General features: G+C 38.9%; 1 long non-coding RNA gene across 1 annotated transcript in view; it reads right to left on the reverse strand.

Annotated features, from left to right (window-relative positions):
• LOC306986488 overlaps positions 1-18,769 on the reverse strand; it is a 72,919-nt gene that overhangs the window by 10,423 nt on the left and 43,727 nt on the right. The gene's annotated exons all lie outside the window — the stretch shown is intronic.

Raw genomic sequence — 18,769 nt, forward strand, 5'->3', positions numbered from 1 at the left:
AAGTTCCTGCTGCGAGATCTCATTTCCTGCTGTCACCCGTGCGGACCAATGTCCCAGCATTCCCACGGCGAGAGCTGACTCTACCAGAACAGAATGGATGGCTCATGCTAATGATAATAAATCAGGTGCGCCGTCCAATCAAACCACTGTTTTGCATCTGTTTGTGGTGCGTTCGTTGTCTTTTCTGAATGCCATCGAGATTATGTTTGATTGTGTGTGCCAGAGGAACTTGTGTGGGTGTGTATGTTACAGAAAGAGAGGGGAAATGAGACAGACAAGGGACTCACAATAACCAATTCCCTAAAGGGCATCACTCTGAGCTGAAGGAAGAGCGAGAAAGAAAACTGTGTGTGTAAATGCATGTGATTGAATGAGACCGTACATAAGAGACTCCTACAATGATGAGTTTAAAGCCTCTACCTTATGTTCAAACATGAGATGAGTTATGTGTTTTAAAATGAGCCCAAAAATATGAATGGGTCAGTATACCTAATGTTGAAATGTATTATAATTTTCTTAATACTACTTTTTATTATTATCATCTTTTTATTTTCTCTCCCTGATGTCATTCCAAACCGTTGTGGGGTATTTTTCTGTGCAGCACAAAAATAAGACATTTTGAAAAATGTTCACACTGCTCATTTTTGTATAACAAAAGCACCATAAAGAAGTAAATTATGACAATTTAAAATTTTTAATAAAATATTTATTAGAGAGTCTAATTTTAATGTTTGGGAAATGTCTGCCAGTGGACACTAAATATTAAATTAACTAATTAAATTAATGAACTGATTAAATAAAAAAAAAAAAAAACATTTTACAAATATATATATAAATCATTTATTTTTTACATGTTTTTATTAGATTACATTTTATATAATATATTAGATTACATTTATATATATATATACAAAACAAATTTGATGAGCCAAATTCAAAAGTTGTTTAATAGCCGATTTACATGCAAACTGAATGGTAATTGACTTCTATATGAATGTTGCTTCAAACCGCTAAAACATACATGTCGTGCCTGACATACTCCTCAGCCGTAACACACAGTGTCTCATGGCTTGTTGCTCTAGTATTCATGTATGTGCATGTGTATGCATCCATTCTTGATGTCTTCCAGTCACTGAGTGTGATTGATGTGATTTTTAGAGTAAAGCCACGGTTACACTAGAGTAGACTTTGAGCTCCATTGACTTCAATTCATACCTCATGCAGTTGTGTGGGTAGGAGTAGATGTTAGATTGTATTATTATTATTTGTGATTATTGTTTATTAAAAATCCCTAAAGCATGACATCATGTCTAGTTTGTTGTGGTGTGTGAAGTAATATTGAAAAGGTCTTCGGCTTAAGACTAAAAATACACAATGTAATAAAGGAATAGTGGTTTTTAATCACAAAATAAACCTCAACAGAGTGATTGAGAATATGTACCTGATAATATAATATCTTGTATCATCCTGAAGAGGTTTATTTCGCAATGTCAAGCTAAACATAATTTGATAATTTGACTTTTTATTCAGCAAGGATACATTAAATTATAAATGTCTTAACGGTCACTTTTAATTAATGTAGCAATAGGTTTCCATCTTAAATGGATAGTTTATCTAAACATCATTATTTACTCACCCTCATATTGTTTCAAACCTGTAGGACTTTCATTGAAAATTATCTTTTTGATAAAATCTGAGTTTTCTGTCCCTGCATTGACAGCAACTACCACTTAAAGCTTTATAAATATATAAATAGTCTCAGTTAAAAACACCATGGCCTGGTTTCATAGACAGGGCTTAGATTAAACCAGGAGAAGGCCTACGTTAAATTAGGGACAGTTTTAAAGGGTTAGCAGGGAGTAGGATTGACAGGAGCAGATCTGACCAATCATAATCCGCCAAATCCGCCATTTTTATCGAACAAAGCAGTCAGGAAAGTTAGTAGATTAACGTCGGTGGATTTGACTTTTTGCTCTGCGATGTATTTTTCACTGCGTGAGAACATGGTGTGGCGTGAGAGCGGCATGGCTTGTCGGACATAGCAACAGTAACTAAAGGGGCGGGTCTTTGCAAACGGTCAATTACTCACCCTCATGTCGTTCCCGACCCGTAAGACTTTCATTCATCTTCGGAACCCAAATGAAGATCTTTTTGATGAAACCGGAGCGATTTCTGTCCCTCCTCTGACAGCTACGCAACTACAACTTCTTTGACGCTTCAAAAAGTTCATAATTCAGATGGATTAGTTTTATGATCTCTTTAAGTGTTTCAGTCCAAAAGTCCAAAGAGACATGGTCGCTTTATATGATGAACAGATTGAATTAAGGCTTTTATTCTCGGAAAAATATTAATCAACTGCCGCACAAACATAAACAAAACCCAATTATAAAGTCCATTTATAACTGTTGCGTACTAACAAAACAGACCCTGAAAGAGGCGTACGCCACTTCTGACGCATAAGTTGTGATTTAAAAAAACAAACTTGACGGGAAAATGTGCGCACCTGCACGCAAACTCTGACCCATGCGTACGAACGTTTTGGAGATGGAGCAGTTTGGCGACACCGATGGTGAGCTGGAGTTAAATGTCGTTTTGGTCACTTTTAGACAGAAAATCGAAATAAAATTATACAGAAAGATAATACAAATATAATTTCACTCACCAAGCCTATCACTTGAAGCAAATATGCTGTGCTTCTGTGTTTCAATGTTTTAACTACAGAGATAATTGCTTATCATGATAATAGCAGATTGTGCAAATATAATGCACAACAAGGTCTATCTGTTTCCATTAAAAATATAAATCAATTAAAAATACTATTTGGTCAGTGGAAAAGATTGAAAAAAACTTTCTCTGAAATGTATTTTACACTATTTGATTTATTTATTCGCACGTACGTACACTTTTAAGGATCCTACGCACAGTTTTATAAATGAGGCCCCTGGCCTGGTCCTCTCTCATCCTTCACTGTTGTCATTCCAACTTTTATCGTTACGAAGCTCCTCTGTGAGACGCGCAGATTAGCACTCGCGTCACCGGCCTTGCTCCATTCTCACAGCTCTCTGCCCCGCACTGCGTGCCACAATCTGTTCATCATATAGAGCAATTGAGTCAAATTTGGACTAAACCTCTCAATTCATATGGATTACTTTTATGAACTTTTTGAAGGGTTAAAGTGTCAGTTGTGTAGTTGTCAATGGAGGGACATAAATCTCTCAGATTTTATCAAAAAGATCTTCATTTGTGCTCCAAAAATGAACGAAAGTCTTACGGGTATGGAAAGACATGAGGGTGAGTAATTAATGACAAAAATATAAAGCAGTAAACTTGTTTACATTGATAATTATAGATGTTTCTTAAGCACTAAATCAGCATATTAGAATGGTTTCTGAAGGATCATCATTGTAGACTTTTGAACAGACTTCGAACAGTAATGGTGACATTATTATGTGAGTAAAAAGTGATAGACATGAATCTTGAGAGACATGAATCTTGTCAGGAAGGACATTGTTTGCCTGGAACTAGAGTCAGTTATATGTGTCTGTTTATTTTTATTGCCATATTGTCCTGTAAATATTTAAATGGTGTTCAACAAATTTACCAGGTTACTGAAATGTTAAAATATAGTCTATACTCTAGTATAGTAACTTAACAAGTTTCCTAATTTATCATTTTCAGAAAGAATTGTATAGTACTAAATGTGGGAATTATCATTGTCGAGTGTGTGTTTTGATGGAGGATAAAGCTCAGGTGATCAGTGTGACTGTGATAAATGTACATTTTGATGTTTATTTTACAGTATTTGTGGGAGTGAGATTAAACATATATGAGTTAGAGAGATGGGGGGAGAGAGAGAAAGATGTGCTTCTGATTGGATTAGAGGCAGTGCCGAAGAGAGAGAGAGAGAGAGAGGGAGAGAGAGAGAGAGAGAACGAGAGGGCACGAATGCAGTTTACACATTAGCCCAGCTGCCAGAAATTACAGCAAGCTCAATTCTGCCGGACTGGAACAGGGGGCCGTGAAACGGGAGGATGGCAAGGACGCAGAAAATGAAGAGAACCCACCATTGCATTCTCTTGGGAAATGATCTGTGGTGAATAAACAGAAACCGCAGAAGAGGCTGAGAAAGAGAGAGGCAGAACGGAGGGACCGAGGAGGAGGGGAGAGCCTAGCGTTCTCTGAGGTAGCGCCTGTGGAGCCTGCTCATGCCGCTGTGTGCGTGTGTGTGTGTGTGTGCATGCGTGCTGACATGTTGATTTATAGCTGCATGTGTAATTCTCTAAGACTCCCATTAGCAAGTCATTTTGCATTTATGCATATGACCGGGACTGATGCGGGGAGCTACTCGGACACTTGAGCTCATTTGATATTTTCATCTGATCTTTTCTTTTCTTTTTACACACATTCATAATTTCAGTCCTTGACATTCTTTTGAGGTTTGTCTCTTTCTCTCTCTGCCAGTGCAGTAGACTTTCACCGCCTCAACTGAAGGAAAAGAGCCATGGGTGAGTGTCTTGCTTTTCTCGTCTGTTCTTCATCCCTCCTTTTTTTGCATGATGCACTCCAAGTTGACCGCAATAATTTTCATCATCCCTCTTTTTTCCAAATCCCCCTTTTTCTGTTGTCCATTAGCCATTTTATCCCCTTTCATCATCTCCTCCTACTCTTTCTTTCTCTGTCTTTCATTCTTTCTGTCATCTGTCACGGTCCCCCCTCCGCTCTCCTCATCGGTCCCCATCTGCCCATCCCTCAACAGCCATTAACAACTGTCTGTGTCACAGGAGCACTCAACCTAAACCAATGCGCTCAGGTCAAACACATCCTTCACACATGCTTCGCACAAACACACACGCAGTACTCGGATATCGTCAGGGCAGTATATGCGTCTGCCGGTGAACTCTGCTTGTATTTCATTGGTGAGACAGGGAGCGTCCAGATTGATGATGATTGTGACAGTTTATTCACGATGCTGTGCTTTTTCTGGCTATGCTACCACTGCCTCTAAGTGTGTGTGTGAAGGTTATTTAACTTAAGCACCCGAGAGGAAGGGGAAGCATACAACCACATATATAAAACCCAAATTTTGGGTAAAGCTGCTATTATTTAAAAAAAATTACCTCGCTAGTTAGACCCAAGGAACCTCGCATCGTCTCTAGTTTCACAAGAGATGTCATATTCTGAATCAGTATGAAATCATATATTTCTCATCAAATTCTAGTTATGGTATCCACATTAATTGAATAGCTGTATATTCTTACTGTATACCAATTATTCTCCTTTGTCTCCATTTTTATTTCTCCAAGTTATCCGAGACCGAGACCTCTATTAAAACTCGTGAGCGATGAAAGAGCAACCACTGAGCAATAAAATTCCCTCAGTTGCTAGTCTACAATAATATGAGGATCTCCCTCCTCTTGACAATACAGATATAAACTCAACCTTTCCTAAACAATTGTGAAAGTACAAAAGATAGCAAAAATATAAAGCAGCAATGTTGAGAAAGGCGATATATCAGAAGCCGCCTTATCGCCTGCGTGAAGCGATTCATAAATTACCGTGAAATAGAGTTGTGTGATATCAGAGTGAAATACCATTGTCGTCTCTACCTCTGTGTAACTGAGATGATGCAAAGCGTTGGATTTATCAGGGAAATCTTCAGTTGTGAATCCTTTTCTGAGCCGCTATCTCAGACAGAGAGGGGCAGGAATAGAGGATGACAAAGCAGACCGAATTATGTTTCACTGTACCACATGCGAGAAGTGCAAGAGAAAAACGAATCTCGTTTTCAACCTCTCACCTTCGCTTGGTTTCTTGGCACGATGCTCTGACTCGCTCACGGAAGCATTAGATCACACAGAGAAAAGTACAGAATGTGATCTCTGTGCCCTTTGCTGAAGTCTTTGTTAATATGTGTGCCGAAGGTACAGAGTTTGATGTCTGCTAGGGCTCAGACCTATTGATTTAACATGACAGCTTTTAAAATGGTGTAATAGGCCTTTGAGTAGGCAAAAACGGATTGGTTTGGCTCCATGCATGATCGGATAATCCTAAAAAGTGCCTTGATTTACCCGTTACATGGCATGTTTTTCAAGGACAAATGCTCTGACATGCATTTGAAAAGACAGTCAAATTTCAATGTTTCCTTTTGTAAAACATATTAGCAAAACTGTCACATAGTAACCAGAAAAACAGATCCTAACATCAAGATTAAAAATACATATTTCTCAAAATAATTGTAAAAGCAATACTTTATATTAGCCAAACAAACCCAAAATTGTGGCCTGTTCATACCTAACCCAATACAAATTATATTTGTTAAAATGAGTCAAAACTAATCAAATTTGACTAGAGAGCCAAACCATAATGCATTTTAATGGATTAATGTGTTTACAGCGTTAAGCACTCGATTCTCATGTCATGATGTAAAAAGCATCAGCTTGTGAGTGTTCATGCTTAAAAGCACAGTAGATTGGTAGATTGACAGATTTAGAAACATGGCAGCCACTTGACCAGTTTCCCCTCTCTTTATTCCAGCTACGGCTAACAGGCTTACGTAATGTTCAAGCATACAAGGAGCCAGTGTTTCACTAATATTTATCACAGAACATTTTACATACAGTCCCTCGTAACACCACTTCACTCTGAAAATATAATCACAGCGATTGTTCTCTGCTCAAAGCAGTCGCATTGGCTTCTCACTTCATCTGAAGGACAATTGGCTGTAATTACTTTTTATATAGTAAAAACTGAGCTTGAAGCTTGTATATGTGGGATAAGAGCTAAGATTATGTTGAAATGTTAGTGACAGAAGAACACAAAAAAATTTGTGCAAATTGAAGGAAAGGACTTAGGAAAGGTATAGGGAGGGAGAATGTCGATGCAAGGACACATAGAGTAAGAGGTGTGCGGTTGCACTCATAAGTCATAACATGAGTAAGTAATGGAAAAAGACCATTCTGCCCCACTCTACATCCCTGGCATTACATCATTATGTCTTTTCCTATTTTAATTATATGTTCCTAATTGTCTGTTCCTCCGGCTCCAGGCTGTTTCCTGTGCTGTAAAGGCCAATTTCTCCACCCTTGACGCGTCTTAACGCTCCTGCCTGCTGACAGCAAGTTCTTCTTCCAAACATCCCCAGACGCTCTCAGAATGCACCTACTTTCCTGCCAGCAAAAGCGCAGTGACAGGAGCGCAGAGACTTAAGGATATCTGGTTTTAAAAAGTCGGCTGAGGAAGTAGGACCGAAAAGAAAGAACAAATCCTTGATTAGTTTTTTTTTTTTTTAAATCACTTGACGTTTACTACTACAAAATCATCCAGCGCTTTAAGTCGGAACGGAACCCTGAGGGGCCAAAGGAATAAGTGTCATCCAATCACACCAAGATCCTTTGATTTCATATCGCACAGAGAGGATCCTAAGCGATACCATTCAATGGGAGATAATTGAACTTCCTGCCTGGCAGGCAGCTGAAAATGGAGAACTAGAGGTTCAAGTGGTTTTTCTGGGAGATAAGTTCAAGAACCGTACCACTCAGGATCAGATTGGAGGCCGGCTCTGACGGCGACCTTCCACCGATCTGTGCGGTTTTCTTTTTTCCTCCTGTTTGTCCTGTTGTGAGAAGGGAAAACGTATTTTGGGATTGTTTTGTGCTACACCTCAGTCATATGTCAACTTTTAGGCTGACATTCAACAGTCTTACTGTGTAGGTCTAGAAAAAGAAAAAAATTATAAGAAGAAATTGGATTGAGAAGGCTGTTTACCAGCAATCTGGAGCAAACAAAATACATTTTATTAAATAGCTTTTATTTCACTATTCAGATTGAGGTAAATTGAAAGACAGAAGGAGAACAAGACCAAAGAAAGCGAAAAGGGGAGGGAGGGGGGCAGATGCCACAGATCGTCGTTAACTCCAACCTTTTGATAAGTTAAGCTTCTTTTTCCATTTTCGTCTTCTTTTCATCTGGAAAATTAGATTTTTTTTGTTCTTTTTTTTCAGATGACCCTTATGTCTGTAAGGTAGATCGTAACACATTGCTGTGACTGAGATAAGGTGGGGGGGAAAAGGAGGGAGAAGCTTTTTTTCCCTAGCTGAAACAGAATTTTCTCTTGCCTTCTCATTTCTGCAGTTTTGGGTATTTATCTTGTCACTCCATCTCCGTTTTCATCCCCCTCTCCATGCCTCTGGGAGAGCATAGGAGGGAATTGAGTTATTTCATCTCCGCTGGAATTTTTTTTTTATTTGCTTTCCCGACTGATTTTTCTTCTGTACTCCTGTTTACCCCAGACAAAATGCTGTTGTATCTAAAGTCAAAATCAGGAAACTGATAGTGTTTGGCACAAGATTCCACAAGGAGAGCCAGACATCGAGAACAAGAGACGGAAATCTTCTGAAGCCTAACCTCCGATCTTAAAAAGCGTGAGATCTGCTTTCCCCCTTCCCTCTCCACCACCACCCCCTTTCCCGTCCAGTTTCAGACGTGTCCTCGAATATTCCTTCCTTTTTTCCCCGGAATCTGTCAGCATTCCCGACGGGACGCAGCCAGCTTGTATCCGTGCCAATCCTTTGATATTAGCTCCCGGTGTCGTCTGCTTCATTCTGTGAGTAGATCGCGCTCTCTCCTCCTGTCTGTGCTAGTGTGTGCAGTCATGTGTGCGTGTGTGTATTTGACTTTGGCTCCATATGGTGTTCAATCCCCTGTGCAGCTTATCTATCATCTGTTTATGTGTGTATGTCTGGGTGGGTGTTTGACTTGAATGTGTACGCTACGCTAACGAAAAAATGAGTCAAGGTTAATGGCACAGGCTTCTGTGCTGGGCATAGTGCACAGCTTGTTTTCCGTAATGGACAAATATATGTTCTGCTGCAGATACAGTGTGTTTGTAGAGGCACGTATGTAGCAGGTGTCACAAGCGTAATGTTCTCGTGCACATGTACCTTGTAGGCTATAGGGTAACACAAGACCATGATTAGTTTCCGGAGGTTGTGCGCTAATGAATGCAAATTGATGTAGATGCGCTCAATGGAAGATAAAAATCATTTTGTGGTGTGTCTCTTTATAAAACAAGCACAGTAGAGTGGCATATTTATTCTTTTCCAGTCAAAACTGCACTAATAGATGTGTCTTCGGGCAAGTTTTTGTTCAATGGAGAGGTTCATGGAGTAAGCTGTGACGATAGCTATTCATTCGCAATAAATGTGATTGACAACGCTGTTGCGACGAGAGATGATTGTGTTTTTTTTCTTTTTTTTTCTGCTTTGCCCCCCAGATTGAACAGCTGTGGTCTCAGTCTCTTCTTTCAGCCTTTTTTCCATCACTTGCTCAATCAGTGTCTGGACCTCACTTGGGCCCGGCCAATAATTGAAAAGCTATATTGATATTCTGCTCGGGGGAGATGGAGGAGAAAAATACACTTTTATTTACAGTTAATTACATGGAATGGGATACAAAAAAGTGCTTGTGAAACATTAGGTTGGAGCATCCTGTCCGGTTGATTGTTTCAAAGATGTTAGCTGGGCTTAAGAATGACTAGAAGGTTTTTTGGTTTACTATGGGCTGACCATGACTTGTTGCTCGGTTGGTAATAAGCTTTGGGGAGATGAAAAATGATGCTGACAGGACAGCAATCTGGACAAAAATGGGGGTTTTGGGTGGTGGGCCACTGTTCAAAGAGGATGTACATCTCAAATGACAATTGAATTTAAAATGTTAAAATGGAAACAATAGTGGAGGTGTACCTTTCGAAGAATCTGTTTTAGGCCAGGGCTTGAGGGATTAATTTACCGCACACATTGTTCTAAATCATTTAAAAGGGCAGTTTTGTTCCTAAAGGCAATGTAGTTTTGTAAATGTGCAGCTTTGTAAATGTCTTCATTCTCATTTGCTTTCTGTGGAATGACACCTGTTGGCTGCCTCCTGTTGAAAGTGTGTGGTTGCTAAAGGTATTGCTAGTCTCAGTTAGATTGGGCCCTTTCCCAAAATGCCATGTGTTCCTATCTGTAGTCCTGGCACTGCACTGGTCAGCTGCTGCCATACTGGTCAACATCTGTTGCACTCTTGATCATAGCAGGTCCAAGTTATATTGCTTGTGAATTGCAGGTTCATATTTTGCTTATTCATTCCAGAGAACTCTTGCAGAGAACTCTTCGTGCATAAAGATACTGCAACACAGTACATTACAGATTTGGAATCTCTGCTGTTCTGCCTACAATAACTTTCTAGCAATGTATTTTGGTACATGGTTGGTTAACAGATAAGGTGAAAGAGAATAAGAATGATCTATTATCTATACTTCACTAGGTTTAGTAATTCAGTAGCATGGAGAACAAGTATGTTCTCAAGTATGTTCTAAAAATATATCTGGGTTATTGTTTTTGACCCATGTAAAATATCTTTAAAAAAAAACATTCAGTTTCTTTGAAACTAAAAGCTGCAACCATGTTTTTTTTTTACCAACCAAGGAGTGGTATAATGCCCTTTTCACAAGATGTAAAATAAGCCTTTGATGTCCCTAGAGTGTGTATGTGAAGTTTTAGCTCAAAATACCCCAAGGATATTTTTATATAGCATGTTAAAATTGTTGCTTTTTGAGGGTGAGCAAAAACGCACCGTTTTTGTGTGTCCCTTTAAATGCAAATGAGTTGCTGCTCCAGGCACAGAGGGTGGAGCTTCAACAGCTTGTGTCCTTAGCATCTTTGATTACCTCACACAGACATGCACTGAAATTTTCTATTCTGGCATGAAACTCTAGATGGTGCAGGCTGATAAGTCTTTGACTCATTTGGTAGCGATCACATTAGGGATGGCGAAAACTAAAACATTTCTTGACCGACCACCGAGCCTCATTAGCCGGTTGAAACCGGTTAACCGATTAGTTTAAAATATGCTACGCTATATGAAATAACAGCCATTTCGATCCGTGCCTGCAATTTCGAAACTCTGTTGCATCTCTCTGCCGCTCTGCCTCCCCCTCACACACACACCGAGGAGCTTGTATGTAATCGGAGGACAAATGGCTCCTTAGTTTCGAAATGGTTTGGGTACAAGGTGATCGTGTTGAAAATAAAGGGTTTGTCTAAACGCGTTTGTCTAGCGTTAGAAGCTCATTTGAAACATTGCCGCGGCTCATTCAAGAAAATGACAGCTCCGAACCGAAGAGACGCCGCTTTAGTTTGAGGTAACGTTAGTGCTAACAATAATAAAGAAAGATGATGATCATCATCACCTTATCTGTTACCACTGAAATGTAGATGTAATGTATTTCCATATTTAAGCACTGTATCACACAAGTTGCAACTTACATCAGTGTCATTCTTTTTGGTGAAATGGTCCCACACACTACTTTTCTTTGCACACTTCCTCCTGTCGTCTGCCCTGGCTCTAACCTCGAGTGTTTTAGCCTGTAGCCTTTACTTTTCGCAAACCTTGTGAGCGCGCGAACCCAAACGCTGTGACCTCGCGCCAAATGTTTTTATTGGTTTATTAAGTACAAACAGGCGAGTTATGAAAAATTTAGTGTGAGGGATTTGCTCACTTCACACAAAAATATCTTGGAATATGACGGCTAACTGTAGTAGCGTTTAGTCCACTGTCTATAATAGCCTAATTTAGAGATCACTTCTTTTTTTTTAACCGACTACCGACAACTTTGATCGGTTAATGTTGAAACGGTCAACCATCGGTCAAACGTCATTGGTTTACATCCCTAGATCGCATCATTATCTGGCACAGCTGATTGGTTGCTGTTGCATCAGCGTCCATCAGCTGATAGCAGTATGCAGCGCGCTTTCAGAAAGCACAGCGCGCTAAATGTTTTTAAATAGCGTCATGTCAACAGTGCACGAGTGAATCACTGAAGCATAGAAGTAGCAGTATTTACTGCACACAGCAGCAGCGGTCTATTGTTTGTCATTGCTGCTTTATGTGCTGTTAGTAGGGATATAAAAACAGTTAAAGTGACATAAGCATTTGTGATTTAAACTGCATTTACCATATTTAGTGGTATAACTTTAATGATGGATCCTTTTATTTCCAAGGGCAATGTTTTCATAGCTATGCTAAATGTGTGAGGTTGATTCAGATGATTGTGTGTTCGAGTCACGCTAAAAGAGCAATCAATACAGTTAAACTAAGCATCATGTTTATAGACTTGTGGAGGAGCTTACTAAGCGCACGTTGAAGCGTTGTGCAGTTGTCTATGCAGCAGAAATGGTCTATTGTTTGTATCTCGTGAATATCAAATAAGAGTATAAGGGTTATTTAATTATCAAATGACTTAATTGATGATACTTGCTCAGGTGGTTGCTGGGTTCTTATCTCTATCAGCTTGCAACGTTATATCTATTGTTCACAAGAACACATAGCATGCATTTCTAGCGTTCGGCAAGTCGATCGGCAAGGTAGCCAAGACGCACATAGCCTTAAGTCACTGGTGCTAAGCAGGTCGGCAAGGTAGCCAAGGTGTACATAGATAGTAAAACATGCTGTCCCATGAAAAAAAAAAAACCAGTAAGTACAGTCTTGGCAATAGATCTGTTTTGGGGGAGTTTTTTCCCATCCCTTCCTTTTCCCATCCCTCCCATCCCAACCAAGCAGCTTGTCTTCTCACTCAACAGCACATGTATATATTGTCTATTTCTACCATTACCCTGTGCAAAAGTTGCTTTACAAATGTGTATCAATAGTCTTTTCAGCTGTACACAACAGCTTTATTGGCATTGGCAGTACAACTATAAATGATCAGTTTAGATTTGTGTTGAAGAGGGCTCTGCCCTTTTCTCTTGTCTACTGCTTTGTTGGGGGGTTAAATCATGTACAGGTAAACTCGAAAAAATTTAATATTGTGCAAAAGTTAATTTCAGTAATTCAACGTAAAAGGTGAAACTAATATATTATATAGACTCATGCAAAGTGAGATATTTCAAGCCTTTGTTATAATTTTGATGATTATGGCTTACAGCTTATGAAACCCCCAAATTCAAAATCTCAGAATATTAGAATAACATGAAATCAATAAAAAAAAAAGATTTTAAATACAGAAATGTCGGCCCTCTTAAAAGTACAATCATGCATATGTACTCAGTACTTGGTTTGGGCCCCTTTTGCATGAATTACTGCCTCAATGCGGTGAAATAAATGAACTTTTGCACAATATTCTAAGTTTCACCTGTGTGTTACATTTGCAGCAGCATGTCTGTCTTGCTCTGTGAATGTATTGGCAGTAGCCAGTCTCTGTATTTGCTCAGCTGCAGCAGCAGTGTAGCAGATCTATTCCGCTAAGACCAAATACATTAACATATCCATTACCATGCCAATCTCTAATACCATACAATCTCCCGAGAGTTGTCATGACAGAACTAAAGTTATTCAGTCAAGAGCAGTGTGATTTTTTTGTTCCCCTTCTTTTTGTCTTTTGTTGTTTGATTAACGTTGAGACAGACAGCAGCAGGTTTATTAAGACCTGATACACGGACCAACTGCTTAGGTTCACTTAAGACTTTACCGACTGTGTAAATGTGAATATTCACCAAGATGGGCATTTTAACAACTTTGCGTTTATTTGAGTGTGTAGAAGCACAATAAGAGAGAAAGAGAATTTAATTTGGCATTTGCATGCTGACTGAGATGCGCTTTCTGTGAGCGTGCTTTGGGTGTGCACGCACAGACACCTTTCTTAGAGAGCTTTCAAGTACCGAATTGATTGTATAAATCAATCGATCGGGCCAGTGGCAATTCCATCAACTGTCTGGAGCATATTTCACTGAATCCAGGGGCAGCCATGGACTCGGTTGCACAAATGTTTTTCGAGTCGGAGTCGGAGTCGGAGTCAAGTCCAAGTAAAAATGCATCTGAATCTTTGACAAGTCAGCTAAAATTTGTACTCAAGTCCGAGTACTCCAACTCTACTTATTATATATTATATCTTTGGCAAATGCAAGGTGTTTTTCGCAGAAGATAAAACAAATAGATTGTATCTTTACTGGTACACAACCTCTCAAGCCAGCAGCTTATAGCCGTTGGTTTACAGTTCAAGATGAAATTGGAGGTTGGAGGTCTAATCCAGGACTTTAGAAGACGTTTTGAGGTGGCATTCAAGTGATTTTCATCCCCCTGTCAAATTGTTTACGTATTCTTCCTAAACCAGCCACAGCACTTTACATTTTGCATGGTAGTGGTCTCACAGTACTTTGAAATAATTCTGTGGACATTGTGACCATTCACATACTGCACATGAGCAACATCCAAAACCGATTGACCAAATTTAGCCATTTTACCAATATCTTCCTTGGTTGCAAAGGACAGCTCCTTTTATCTGGCCATTTTCACTAAAAACACACAAAATAACATCTAATAATATAGCTAATACTTCCCACATAGGGACTTATTGAATTCTAGTCAATATAATAATGAGTGCCAATATGACCACTTGGGTAAAAATGATGTCCGCGCATTTGGTATGTTTACAAAATAATAATGTATTAATATATAATATAATATATATATTTTTTTTTAACTTAAAATGTTCCACTTTTTAAATGTTCCACTTATTTTGAATTTAAAATGTTCCACTCCTGGTGGAAATTATATATATTTATATATATATAAAATCATTTCCACAAGGAGTGGAACATTTTACATTTTAAACCCTGACATACAAACAGCTACCAACAGTGACACTGGACGAATACATCGGTCAGCTAGCTTTGTGGGGCTCTTTGGTCAGGTATTCTAGTATTGTTGGAACAGCATAGCTTAGTCAACCGTGTTCAATTGAGCGAAAAAATAATTTTCTGCTGCCTGTCTTCTCCCGTCTCCATTTGCCTTTGCAGCCACCATTACTTCTATTCTTCAAGTCTCTTTCTCCGTCTGTTTTTTTTCTTCCAGTCCATAGAATTCAGGGGTCAGAAATACACATATTCTTGCTGTGGTCACAGGCTGTGCCACAGAGAGATGAGAAGGAGAGAAAGAGGGAGGACCAGTGTTTGAGAGCTAATCCATCACTGTAGTCAGGGCCGGGTCCCCTTGCGTTTGTATGAATGAGAGGGAGAGCACACAGACACCGTATGAAACAATGCTGTCCAAATACTAAAGCCCTGCTTTAATAAGCTTTGCCTGCACCTCCTGGATTTGTTACAATAGGGATTATAATATAACATAGAAAAATTCAGTTAGTACTAGTTTTTCCTCACTTCCTGTTCGTTTTCCATCAGTATTGAAGAGTTAATTCACCCAAAAATGGAAACACTTTATTTTACACAGCCTCATGTCATTCACAATACATATGATTTTTTCTTTTGCAGAGACAAAGGAATTGCACTTTACCGTACGTACAATGAAAGCATAGAGTGAACAAGCTGTCAAGCTACAAAATAGTTAAGTGAACCATTCCTATAAAGCAATGCAGTATTCATTTTCAGACCATTACATTTAGAAAATAGCATATATGCTTCAAAGCGTGTTTATTCAGAAGTACATTTTGTAAATTCAGTACTTGTGTGCACCACTGTTATATTTTTCTTGTTCAGTTACCTGTATTTAAAAAGCAGCTTACTATCTAGTGACAGTTTAAATAATTCTATAAATAAACACAGGGAAAAAGTGTTTCAGACATTACTCATTTATCGCTGCCGAAATATTTAAAAACTATAGAAATTTTCATAAAAATTTAAATAGATTTTTTTATATAGGCTATATATACAGTATGTGTGTAGTAAGAGTGTAGGAGTGTAGTTTAAAAATATATCAGCAGCTTTAAATTGCTGTTTGAGTGTAATAAAAACATGCTTTATAGTAGTTGTTTTTTCACTTGATTTTACTTGTACAGTATGTAGATGTTGAAATTAGATAGAAAAAACACATATTGCATGTAGGAATACTAGTGTTTTGCTAGATATCAAAGTACATTATTAAAAATTAATCCTGCTCTGCTTGAACTACATAATGTATAACACAAATATGTGCTTTATTCCGAATCACCAGACTTTCACCACCGAGCAATTACCAAAGAGAATATGAGAAGAATTCTTATTTATTGGTAGTTTACAGTACATACAGTTATTAAAATGATGCTATTTTTTCCTATTAATAGCAATGAATTTCTTGTCATGATATACTGCACTATTCTTTTGACTTGCCTTGTTCGAGATGTTGCCCTGTTGATGCAGTGTTTATAGCATAAAGCAATAGTTTTCAAATGATGCTAAAGCCTTATAGCATTTGATGCAAGCATGAAGAACTTTTATGAAGTGAGATGTTCATTCTTGTTTAGATGATTCAGGAGACCCTCAGATACTGAAGGGCTTTTAATAAATCTTAGTGTGAGCTGACCTTACCTAATTCTCTGTACATCCTCTTATTAGCGCACATCTTTTACACCTTCCGCCTAGTTCCCCTGCAGGTTGAGTTACCAGTTGTCCAGAGTCAACTGGTCTAATCTCAGTTGCTTACAACTGATAGATTAAAAACTGTTATTGATTTTAAAAAAGGCACTTCTATAGATTTTCTTCTGACCTTGTCAGGTCTTGATCTTCATATCTATATTTAGGACCTTGCATGAATCTCTACCGCTATCCGAGCCTTCACTTTTCCTCAAATAGCTCAGAGCTAGCATGAATCTTGTTCTTGGCAGTTTTTGGTCCGGAGAATGTACATGTATTTTTCTACAGGACAGGCACTAGGGGCCATCTCATTCACTGTGAGGCGGAATGACTCCTGGCTTTAATTACACCCGCAGATCCCAAGGCTAAGGACAGCCAATCACAGGTTCATCAAAACCAGCCTTGGAGCGCAATTCATCTCCATGTGTGGAAAGCAGATGGGGGAAGGAAAATAGAGGCCTTTTGGGATGAGCAGTACAAAAATCAATATGTGCTGTCTAATGTATACACGAGCAAGGAGACCATCCCCACCTACCCAGAGGCTTAAGTTTTAGATCAAAGAACCTAAAGAGACAAATCTTTGCTTCAGCTGGTTGAGGGTAAAATGGGGCTAAGGAAAACAAAGAAGAGCGTAAAGCATAAATGCATGTTGTGTCAAAGAATGTTTAGCATATAGATTAACTTGTTAAACTGCCATTATAAGAGTATGCCACTATTCCAAGATAATTAGATATTTTTATAATGCAAAGATCACAAATTGGTGGAGGATCTATGTTGGCGACGTGCAACAACAATTGAATAGTTGTAGGTTGCCTGAACGACTAATGTGGCTAATTGGCATTACGGAAGCCTGTGTAATTAGGCTGGTTTTAGGCTAAACACATTTCTTAGGGGGCATTTATACAAGGACTGCAACCAAATGGAAAATATGCTAGGGACTCTAGAGGCAGTTTGAAAAGTTGGACTATTCTTAACTTGCCACACCATCTTAAAGATGCAATGCTTATGGGAGGGTGCTCCAAAAATGATGTCTGTCTGAATGTGCATGGCGTTTTTGAGAAAGCTTTACTGTGCACAGCTAAAAACAATACAGGCATCATGCTAATTGTAGCACCACTGCTGTCATAACTAAGAAATATATATTATTTAAATATCAGAGCAAAAAAATATGCTTTGCCGGCTTAAATCATGCTTTCATAATTCTTTTTATCCACTACATTGGATATTAACAGCATCCTTCAGGTAAATGAGTTTCTGCATTGATGTTTGGCTTTTGGTTTGCGCATGCATTCCTGTGAAATGAAGTTTAGCATACAATCTAAACAATTGGCATAAACTACCTAATGGAAATAATTTGCTGTTAAAACCAGCAGGGAATCAAATCCTATTATTAGACAGTTAGGGTATTAGTCTGCTATACATATACAATTCCACCCGCCTAAGCATGTTCGGTGGACAATATCATCATCGCTCCACCACAGAGTAAAGAACCTCATTATAAAACATCATAATAGATAATTTCACATCTATCAGCAATTTTCTAGTGTAAATGAATGCCTTCGGTGGGAGACACACACAATATTGCTGGTCTTTGATCATCATAAAGTAAACCGTGTGCGCTTTAATATTTGCTCTTTCTCCATATTACGTCTTTGTGAAATAAGGCTTACATTATTTTAATTAACCTTCTGCATACATTACATAATATAAGCTTCTCCTCATTATAAACCCATTTCTATAGGTGTCATCCATTAGAAGGCCTTTTGCGCACAGATATATTGAAAGTGCCTGCTGTTAGCACAGACATACAGATATAAAGGGATTGACTTCTCCCTAGTGACACCAGAGTAATTTGGGACGCAGACCTGAAGGATGAGGGATTCAGACCCGAGTCCTCTTGGATGGTAGTCCCTGGGGCCCCATCGTCTCAGCCACCTTAGGTTTCCCGTGTGTATTTGTACAATTTGAAAAATATAACGGGTTGCAAGTTAATCTTTTGTTTCATATTTTCTCATCTCTAGCTTTAGACTCATAAAGTAGAGCTTGCTCTGACAGCCCGCGGCACGCAGCTCTAATCTGGGGAGGTTATTCCAAGGATGCTCAGTACCAAGCAAATTTCCCAGTGGCCGCAGACCTCTTTAAGTCGGGGCCTGGCGGAGCCATGATGGCACCCAATCAAAACGCATCGATCCGCTGTCAGCTTGAGGTATGAGTTGGAAAATAAGTAGAAGCACAGGCCTGGGCGCAGATTTAGCTGTGCTTCAGACTTAAGGAAGGCATGATTGAATACCAAAGAGACTGTTCTCAGGTCAGGAGAAAAGGGCAGCCTTCAGCAGGGGACTTGAAGTGCCTCCTCTCTTAACTTTATAGACTATCTACTGTACAACAAC

Source organism: Phoxinus phoxinus, assembly GCF_949152265.1.
Source record: "Phoxinus phoxinus genome assembly, chromosome: 19".
NCBI classification, from domain to species: domain Eukaryota; kingdom Metazoa; phylum Chordata; class Actinopteri; order Cypriniformes; family Leuciscidae; genus Phoxinus; species Phoxinus phoxinus.